The sequence below is a fragment of the Lepisosteus platostomus genome, chromosome 10 (assembly GCF_059453375.1).
Source record: "Lepisosteus platostomus isolate fLepPlt1 chromosome 10, fLepPlt1.hap1, whole genome shotgun sequence".
Classification (NCBI taxonomy): Eukaryota; Metazoa; Chordata; class Actinopteri; order Semionotiformes; family Lepisosteidae; genus Lepisosteus; species Lepisosteus platostomus.
In genome coordinates, this window is record NC_142620.1 from 25,891,190 (window position 1) to 25,901,081 (window position 9,892).

Below are 9,892 nucleotides of genomic sequence, written 5' to 3' on the forward strand. Positions count from 1 at the left end.
GAAACTTACCTTCCTAACAACGACTGTGAGAGGGCTGAGAGACCCAGTGAAAAGAAAGGGAGTCTTTCATGATCTGGCCTCAAAGTCTTTCTCAGTTTGTTTCTTACAGGAGGTCCACCTGAAGGATGAAAGCATCAAGCGGACATTCACCAGGGAATGGACGAAGGGAGAATCATGCTGGAGCATAGGGGGGGGTCCAATCTTTCGGAGAGGGAATCCTCCTCGGAAACAAAGAGATGACGCTGGTTTCTTCCTTCTCGGTGGTCCTGGGCGCAGACATCGACTGGAGAGGGCAGAAGTTGAGAGCAATTAAAGTTTATGCTCCGATGGAACCCTCTATCTGGAAGGAAGCGTTTGCTGACCTGGCCAGCTGCTGAACCACAAACAGACAGGTGGTACTCGACAGGGACTTCAATGTCGACTGGGAGAAGGGGAGCGACGCCAGCTCGGCAGAGCTAGAGTCGTTACTCAAGCAATTCTCCCTGGTGGACAGCTTCAGTGTCACCCAAGCGACACAGGAACGACATGGAGAAACTCCTGGGGAGTGTGCAGCCGCCTGGACTACGCCTGCACACGACCTGCTCCCTGGAGTCAGCGGCGGTGTCCCCGGTGTGGTGTTCCGACCACGACTGCGTGATGGTGGTGGCTAATGCCAACCTGCCAGCATTCGGCTGGGGGTACTGGAAGCTGAACCGGGAGTTACTGGAGGAAGACGACTTCAGGGCACTGTTCCGAGAAGACTACATGAGTTTGGTCAACATGAACATTGTCAACAGCTCCGTGGTGGAATGGTGGGAATCCGTGAAGGATATGACCCAAACCCTCGTGCAGACGTACGGCAGACGGAAGGCTGCCAGGGAGAAAAAGGATGCTGTGTGACTCCAGAAACAACTAGAGGAGGAGTACAGCTTAGCTAACGGGGGAGGAGCCTTCAATTCAGCCTGGGCACGGGACCTGAAGGTAAGGCTCCGCAACCTGCACACCGAGAAAGCCAAGGCTTTCCTGGTTAAGGCACAAAGGGAGCATTATGAGAATAATGAAACCTGTTCCTCTTATTTCTTCAATCAGGTCCGAGGAGCCCAGAAAAAGAAGGTGATCCACAGCCTGAGACGGGGAGATGGAGAGGAAGTGCTGGACAAGAGCAACAAGGTAGAAGCGGTGACAGCATTCTACAAGGAGCTCTTTTCAGAAAAGCAGACAGAGGTGGAGGCAGGTGATGGTTTTCTGTAGGGGCTGAAGGCACGAGTACCGGAGGAGGTGAGGGAGGACTTGGAGGGTCCGATCATGGCAGAGGAGCTGAAGGCGGCACTTTGGTCCATGGAGAATGGCAAGGTGCCGGGGCCAGACGGACTCCCGAAGGAATTCTACACCTGCTTCTGGGACACCCTGGCGGCAGATCTGGTCTAAGTGGTGCAGGAGATCTTCCGCCGGGGAAAACTCGGAGACACCTTGAGGGAGGGCGTCATCTCCCTGCCCTTCAAGTGAGGGGACACCGCAGACCTCGAGAACTGTAGGCCGATCACGAAGCTCTCATGGACGTCAAGATCCTGTCCAAGCTCCTGACCGGCAGACTGAGAACCACCCTGCCCCACATCATTAACAGTGACTAGACGTGTGGGATGGAAGGGCGAGCCATCAGCTGGAACCTCCAGCTGACCAGGGACGCCATCGCTTGGGCCGAGGACCAGAATGTGCCCATGATGGTGGTCAGCTTGGATCAGGAGAAAGCCTTCAACAGAGTAAACCACAGCTATGTGTTCAGGGTGCTGGAAAGCTTCAAACTGAAGTTCTTCGGGCACCGGCACCAGAGGGTCTTGAGCTCTGCAAGGAGCCCCTCAAAATACAGGAGGTTTCATTTCAGAGCCAGAACAACGAGACCATCAACTGGACCCAGAGGATCGCCAGGGTGAACGCGAAGCTGGGTCTGTGGAAAACGCGGTCTTTGTCCTACACAGGGAAAGTGGTGTCGAAAGCAGACATTCTGCCGGCTTTGGTTTACCTGGCGGTGGTAAACTCAGACAAGCACTGCAAGGGATGATCTTCGGCTTCACCTGGGGCGGCAGGTACGAGTACATTACAATGAACCAGTGTGCCAGCTGGTCAAGGAAGGGGGTAGAGATGTTCCACATTTCCCCCTGAAACTTGACTGCATCTTTTTCTGCAACCTCTGTCAGGTGCTGCGGGAGCCTATCGGCCACAAGTACAAGTACTGTGTCAAGCTGTGGCTCTTCATTCCGATGAGGTACTTGGTCCAGTGGTCAAACACAGGGCCCAAGGCAGAGAGGCGACCGGAGTTCTACACCCATGCTGTCAAGTGGAGCAGGAGGTACGAGGCCACGAGACAGCCAGAGCTCTGCACCAACCACAGAGCCCTGTAAAGAGGTGAGAGGGCAACTGGTCGCCGATGAAAGGCTGCAGGTTCCCAGACAAGTCTGGGAAATGACGCAGCCAAAAGAACTTGACAACCAACTGAAGGACCTCAACTGGATGGCCGTACACTGGCAACCAGACAGGTCTTCTACAGACATTCCCTCACCAGGAACCTGCATTGCCCCCGGGACACGTGTTTCGTCGAGGAGACTCAGGAGCACGTGTTCTGGAGCTGCCCCTTCACCAAAGCGGTGTGGGGCATAATGGACAATATCATGCAACTCTTGGGAGTGGGAGCGGTGCTCAGTTACCAGTACATTCTGCTGGGACTGGCACCAACCGGAATAGACAAGGGGATGCAGTTCCTACTGTGGCTGCTGCTGTACCTCACAAAAAAAGGCCTGTGGGACACAAGGAACAGTCTCATCCAGCACAACATAAAGTGGGGAGCGAGGAGGTGGAGGAGAGGATCCTGGTGGACTTCAGAAGGAGGATGAAGCGCGACGTCGCCAAATTATGTTTCCCTATGGCGAGGGAGCGCTGCAAAGGACTTTAGGCCCTGTACAGGGACTAATTGACAATAGCAAGTGGTAGGGCTTGGAGGGACTCTTTTAATTGAGCAAATCAGCCCCCACTTGCACAGATTGATAACGGACAATCACCGCCATTTAGAATGTTTTTATTGCACGCAATGTTTTATTTTGTGTGAGAATATTTTCCTTTTTGAGATGTTGTTACAGAATAAAGCATATTTTCTAGAAAAAAAATCTTGTCTCCACTTGTCCTTTGTCCTGCGTGAACTCGAAAGCGTTACAGTACATTCTTTCTATGTTCTTTAATTGATTTAACTTGAGCCACTGCTTTTCAAGCTTGATTTTTATTGGAGCAAGTCTGTTCTGTGCTTCAAGCAGTAAACCTTTAAACTGTTCTTATTCTTTTCTGTCCTGTCTCTTACTGTAAGTTATGTCTCATTTCTTCAATTCCAGACTTTTGTTTTGGACCCTACCTGAACAAACGTGTGTCATACCATATTCTAGAGCTCTTGCTTTCATCATTCCACTCATCTTGATTGTTAGAAAAAACAAAAACAAGTTTTCTCTGTATTATCTTGTGACACATTGAGTAAGAAAACTCATTATTCATGTCTACCATTTTATTTTCTGCTACTGACATTCCTATTATTTTTCTCTCAATCTGTGTGAGGAACCTCGCTACTTCATGTTTGCATGTACAGTATGTCTGATTTTGTCCTATGAGACTGCATTGTCTATTTTAAAACATCAAAATTCCTGAGGTTCTGTTCTAGCTATTTCACTCCTGTTAAGAGTTTTGTCCCAATTTCACTGTGTTTTCTGCGCTGATCACCTCTCAATCTATTCACTTACATTATTGTTACCTTCTAAGCAGTGGTTCTCAAAGTGTGGTCCGCAAGAGCTGACCTAATCATCTTTCTTAAAGCAAGTCTACGCTGTTAAAATCGGAGGAAAGAATATTGTAGTGTCCACTACGAAGGAGCTCCCCCTAGGAACACTGTTAAGAACTGCAAGCTGTAAATAGTGTGGAGGAGGAACTTGTGTGTTGGTTCTAGGTATTGGGGTTTCACCAACCGTTAAGGGGACTGCGTGTGTCAGTAATGGGGCGAGCACCTAGTCGTAGGCTTGGATGGCTTGAGGGTCTGCCAAAAGGGCAAAGTTTCCATTCAACACTCCTCCTAAATGTTTTAGTTTTATGCACCATGAATGAAATGATGTCACACATTGAAAACGAGACAGTCAGTTCGCCAAACTTCTCCCACCTGGCTCTTTTGTCCCTCTGCCTTCTTTGTTTTTATCTCACTGTTCTGAAGTTGTGTCCTGATCTGCTCTAACAAAGTTGCCATTGTGTGTTGTTTTTATTTGTAATACAATGTTGTCTGTTTGCTTACGTTTTCTCCCGCTTTGCCTTGTGAAACAACCGATTGGGGCTAAAATACGGTAAAATGTCCGTTTTAAACCTTAAAATAACTTTAATTTGAAATCCAAATAATTGATTTTCTGCTCCATGTACGATCCGGGTATGCTGGACTTAGTGACATACAGTAGTTCGCTCCGAAGCATCTATCACCGTTCCCAACATCCTACACTTGTGAGCTGGGATTTTCGACACTTGTTGGACTGAAATAAAGATAAATCGGCTGAACGTGGAGTCGGACATGAGACTAAAGTTGTCCAGCTTGGATCCAGATATCACTTCTCTGTTTGCTCAACAAAAGCAGCTCCATTCTTCACATTAACTTTTTAAGTAATAAAAACATTTGCAAAATATGCATCTTTGTAAAATATGAGTACTTTCAGAAAATGTAATTCAGTATTAGTTATTTTTAGTACATTAATAGGTCATGATTTTTACAGGGTAAGAAGTGGACGTAGGCATACAGTAGGTGGTCCACCGCAACTGTGACTTGATATAAGTGGTCTGCGGACCATAGAACTTTGAGAACCAGTGTTCTAATGTAGTCAATTCAGAATTAATCTTTTTAGGTGGAACTTTTTTGTTATGACAAAATAAGTTATACGTGTTTTATCTGTTATAAACCCATGCTGATGATCACTAATAAAGTTAATAAGGTTAAGAAAATCTGATTTACTCCTTTTTGCTTTTCCACAACATTGGTTGCAACAGAGAAAAAAAATTGCTGTTTTGAAGTTAGCTGGTTGAAGTTTGACTACTTTTCTGTTTTCCCAATTGAGCACAGTTCCCGTTTTGAGTGACCCCTGCAGGATCCCAGTTAATGTATCCAAAGTATCATCTTTCATTTTTGTGAGAACAATTGTGTTAATGTCCTCGTCATGTTATGCAATATTAAATACCTTTACTTATGTGTCAGGATTTAATACGATTTCATTGTTTTACGAACATGTATTTTAGAACGTGTACCTGTTAAATTGGAAACAAAATAAAATAGTTTTTCTTGAAAGTATCATATGTATCATTGGACATGACCTTCACAAGACTGTCTATTTAGGGGTTCAACATATACTGGAGAAAGAAGGCAAAATCATCAGTGCATCTAGTTATGTGAACAGATAGCGCCTCTGTCGTTGTCACGTGCTTTCTTTCATTTACCAAGGATTTTAAGGTTTTCCTTTGGTTTTGCCCAACGTTATTCTGCACTTGTACATACAATATCTATTTTTCCAAAAATGCTAACGCATACCATGTACTGTTATAAGAACCTTATTGATATTGCCACTATCTTATACAATACTACGCTATCCTCCTGTATAATCGCTAATTAAAATAATCGATTGGTACTGGAAAAAAAACACGGAAAATAAGCACACACACTGGGTTTTTTTCCGTGACCTGCGTACAGTACATTGATGTTTCTTCACCTAATATATATTACAGTACATGCTGTTTGTTACTTGGACTACATGGACATTCTGAACGATGAGCGAGCTACTGTAGGACGATTTAAGGGAAATAAAATATCCAGCAATGCGATAACATTGTGTTATACACTGCAGTAAATGATTTTCCAGTTCAGAAACCTAAGTGAGAGTGCATTCTGTCATAGTAGTGAGAATTTGCTCCGTACAGTGGTATGTGTTCATATTACCAATACCTTACCAAATTATTTATATAAATAAAATAAAAATATATATTTTTATTAGCTGATGTGTGGTGAGCGTTCTGGCGCACTATGGCTGCCGTCGCATCATCCAGGTGGATGCTGCACATTGGTGGTGGGGGAGGGGAGTCCCCATTACCTGTAAAGCGCTTTGAATGGAGTGTCCACTCCACCAGAAAAGCGCTATATAAGTGTAAGCAATTATTAGTATTTTTATTAAAACACACGCTTACAACGTTTTTATTGTTGAGATGCAAATACAATTCACGGACAGACCACTAGGTGGGCCTCTTCAAATGCTAGAGCGCTCTTTGCCTTGGCATGGAGATCGGGGCGAGAACAGTATGATTGGATCTGAAATATAGAATTGTGTTTAGTATTTAATCTTTTGTTATTGTAATTGCAAAATAACAACAGCCAAATCAATTAACATGCTTACTTAAATTACATAAAGAGAAAAGTGAGTTGTATTTCTTTCTATAGTGGAAACAGACCATGATAGCTACATTGACCTTCTGGTGTAGTTTCGCTCAAGCTCTGAAAAAACAGGTGTCTTCTGATTTTAAATTGTATTTTCTTTTTATTTTTTGAGGCTTATCATGTAACAAACAATAAACTGCTCACTGAGGAATCTGAATAGTATTATCCTTTAAATGCAATGTGGTTGGCATTTGTTAGGATTTCAACCTTAATAATAAACATAAGTCAGATGATACCTCTATATCATCTAGGTTCCAAAACAGAAATAACTGCAGCAAAGAGCATGTGAATTTCCAGTTTATAATGTGATCCAATGTGTGTAATTCATTATGTTTAGTTCAGGGGTCCTCCAGAGCCAAAGTCTAACCACATCTTGATATCTTTGAGGACAAAGACTTCAGAACTGACCACAGGAAAAAGAGACAGTGTATTATTGGAGTGCTGAATTGATGAGGATTCAATTTATTACCAAGCAACCAAAGGCTGGAACTAGGATGGAAGTCTCCTGATAGAAAAGGTCAGAAATACAGTGCCAATTCAAATGAAGAAACATTGGGCCTCTGAGACATTTTAATCACTGGAGCACTGCAAATCTCTGCTCCTAACTGGCATTATACTGAGTATTTTTTTTTAACTTGGAGAAATGTGTTAATTTTAACAGATGAAGGTGTGCCCAGTATATTTTATTTTAATTCGAAGTAACAACAGTCAAGGCAATCAACACACATTTAAATGACACAAAGAGAGAAGTGAAGTGTATTTTCTTTAAGGCAGTGGTACCAACCTTTTTAGGTATAAGATCTCCTTTTGAAATTAAAACAAATCAAAGATCTACCATCATATATACCGGACCTAGGCTATCCAGAATAGATGTGCATTTAGTTTATTTCCACCTTACTATAGCTACAATTACATGAAATATCACTGTTTACTTACTTCATTAAAGTATGCAAAGTGCTGACAATCATGGTACTAACAGTCAGTGAGATGCCTGTGGCTGCATACTATCTGCAATTTCTGGAAGTGAAATAGATTCCTGCTGTTTAACTGGGATGTCCACAGTGCAAGTTTCACTTTGAAGGCATTCACAGCAATGATCATATGTAACACGTCTCTATCCTTTCCTTGCAATTCACAATTCAGCTTATTCAGTTTGGAAGTTAAGTCTGTTAGAAATCCCAACTCGAGCAGCCATGTGTTATCTGACAATTCCCTGTATTCTTTATTCCTTGACTTCAGAAAAGTCATCATCTCAGGCAGCAAATCAATGAATTGCTGGAGCACCGTCCTACGACTTAACCAGCGTATGTCAGCATGTAGAATCACATCTCCATATTCAGCATCAATCTCATCAAGTAATGACTTAGATAGATACTTTATTGATCCCGTGAGGGAAATTGCAGTGCAACAGCAGCTTAACACAGACAACACAGCAACAGTGTAACGAATGATACAATAATAATAATACTATACAATCAGTACAGTGATAAGTGCACTAAGAAGAGTTACTCACAGTCCAGAACACACAAAGAACAAACCAGAACAGAACAGTACACAAAAAAGTTGTATTGCGCAATATAAATATAAATATAAATGTATTGTCCCTGACAAATGTTGCACAAAACGGTTGTAAACAGGAAAAGAAAAAGAACAGATGTAGCAGTTTACTGTTCAGTCCAGAAACAAGTCATTGTCAAAGTTGCCTCTGCCCAGACGCAAAGTGGATGCGTTGTACAGTCTTATGGCAGAAGGCAAGAATGACCTCCTGTAGCGCTCCCTGTCACACCATGGATGGATCAGTCTATTGCTGAACGTTCTCTTCATTTCTACAAGCATGTCAGAGGGGATGGGAGACGTTGTCCATGATGGCCTCTAGTTTGGACACCATTCTCCTCTCAGCCACTACCTCCAGGGGGTCCAGACCAGACCCAGTGACAGAGCTTGCTCTTCTGATGAGCTTGTTCAGCCTGTTAGAATCCACTGCTCTAATCCAAGAGCCCCAGCATACCACTGGGTAGAAAATGGTGCTCGCCACAACTGACTGATGGAACATACAGTATGAAGCATCTTACTACATACATTGAAGGACCTGAGACTCCTCAAGAAGTAAAGTCGGCTCTGACCCTTCTTGTTAATGGCCTCGATGTTCTTAGACCATTCCAGTCTATCGTCGATGTGCACTCCCAGGTAGTTGTACAAGTCCACCATCTCCACGTCACTCCCATTGATGTAGACTTAAACAGGCGGTGCTGAAGAGCTTTTGCGCAAATCAAATTTACAATTTTGACTACGACAGTCATCACATGTGAGAAATCCAGTACTTTGCTGGCTAGCACTTACTGATGAATGACACAGTGGTAATTGACAAAATAGGGGAAAACTGGATCTTTCCTACAAAGCGCAATGAAACCAGCATGCAGACCACACATTGCCAGTGCCCCATCTGTTGTGATTGACACTAGTTTCTGAAGTGGGATATTTTTCCAAGTGTGTATGTTTTGAATTAATGGTATATGTCCTCAGCTTTTTTCCTGTCTTTTAAAGACAGAAGAGTGAGAAAGTCCTCCTTAATAGTCACATCCATTAAACCCATGCGAACAAACATGACAAGTTGAGCCATGTCAGTCATATCCATAGATTCGTCGAAAATAATTCACAAAGAGATAAATCTCTCCATACCTGCTGAGATATGTCTTCTGACAATGACTCCACTCTTCTTGCTACAGTTGCAGCTCCAAGTGACATACTGTATTACTTATAGCTGTTCTGATTTCATCATTGTTTTTAAATTCTCTGAATAAGGAAATGGTGGCGACCTTCATCACCTCTTTGAACAAGTCTCCATCTCTAAATGTTTTTTGTTCTTTGCTAGGAGGTAACTAACACGAAAGGACGCCCTTTTCCCGTGGTTTGGTAAAAAATAATTGACTGAACCTTCAGCAAAGCTTTCAACTCCTCAACTTTTTTTGAACGAATGGAACGTTTCAGAGGATACGTGTCCTTTAACTTCAGATGCATGGTGGTGTGATGGCGGTCCAAGATGGGCAAAGCTACACTCCGTTGACATATAAGGCATACAGTTTTGTCCTTAACCATGGTTATATAAAACTCATCCTCCCATTCCAAGTGAAAGTTGTATGTCTTTGCCTTCTTTTTCAACAGTCCTTTCTCAGCCATTGTTTTTCACTGAGTCTGGGAAAAATAATAATCTAGCTAGAAGTGTGTAATGTTACAGCTTTTTTAATTGCTACTTGTTTAGCTAACCAAAGACCACTGATTCAGAGTTGGCGACCACAGCTTTAAGGCTATGGGTAAGGGCTTAAACAAAGCCTTTATTTGTAGAATTTGGAAGACAAATATGGTTATACAGCTTAGCCTCTGCCTAAAATAAATATTTGTTTCATGGAGTTTTGTGAAAAATACACTTCT